Source organism: Orycteropus afer, unplaced genomic scaffold, assembly GCF_000298275.1.
Source record: "Orycteropus afer afer isolate SDZICR_OR568_19922 unplaced genomic scaffold, OryAfe1.0 scaffold00014, whole genome shotgun sequence".
Classification (NCBI taxonomy): domain Eukaryota; kingdom Metazoa; phylum Chordata; class Mammalia; order Tubulidentata; family Orycteropodidae; genus Orycteropus; species Orycteropus afer.
The window spans coordinates 1,107,338-1,108,452 of NW_006921601.1; the positions used below are offsets into that span (position 1 = coordinate 1,107,338).

Sequence of the window (1,115 nt, forward strand, 5' to 3'; positions counted from 1 at the left end):
AGAGGAGGGTGCCCCTGATACCTGTACTTCTCAATGTGCTACATAATATCATCCCACCAGCCCTTAATCCCATGGTGTATGCATTCAGGACTCAGGATCTCAGGGTCAGTTTCTCAAAGATTCTAAGATGCAGTAGAAAGAGCAAATGATATTATTTGTTTGGAAACTAACCCTACCCTCTCTACTAAGAATCAGTTTGTGTGTGTAGCATAGTGCCTAAGGCATTTGACCGTTTCAAACCCACCAGTCACTCCTCAGAAGGAAGATTGGTCAATCTACTTCTGTAGAGATACAGCCTCAGAAACCCAAAGAGGGGTCATTATGAGTCTAATCGACTTGACAGCAGAGAGTTTTTTTGAGAATATGAGACAGCATTAAAAACTTAATGTTCATTGATTACAGCCTAAGACATGAAGTGGATTAATCCCAACCCCATTCAATTAATTGTGTGTTTGGTAGAAGTTCCTCAAAGAGATTCACAAATAGTGAGGGTTTAAGTAACCACATACTGGAAGATGTGGGTTGAATCTAACTTGGATTCAGATTCTTTAGAATTTTCAATACAGGACAACTGGATTTTATTCTATGTATAAAGCAGAGTAGTTAATATGCTTTGATAACGGTTATATATGATGAAATCAATATTTTTATAATAGTGGAAGGTGAGTTTGATTGAAGTCACAGTGTCCCATTATTTTGGATAATCATATAAAATAGGAAAATCTTACAATATGGCCCTATAATAGGGCTATAACAATGAAAAATATAAAAAGAAATATAAGTAATATTATAAAAGGAAAAGTACACTTTATAATCAGATGTTAAGGAAAGAGTGATTGCTTGGAACCAAAAGTATTTACTGAGATTTCACTCTTGGTGCCTGGTTGACCTGTGGCATCATTAAGACAGGAAAATCATATGAGGGAGCATCCTGTGGAAAGTCCATGAATTAAAATTTCCATAACTCTCTAAAATCAACACAAATATTGCCATATCCAAATTATCATGTATCAGTTAGTGTATGGTCACATTCAACTCTCTCACTGTGATATGATTATGAAGAGAAAATGGAGTGCTGGGGCTTGCAAAAACTGAATGGAGGCATCAAGGACATA

General features: G+C 36.1%; 1 protein-coding gene across 1 annotated transcript in view; it reads right to left on the reverse strand.

The window, feature by feature from the left end:
* Positions 1-1,115, reverse strand: part of LOC103210363 (olfactory receptor 52N1-like) — a 29,929-nt gene that overhangs the window by 226 nt on the left and 28,588 nt on the right.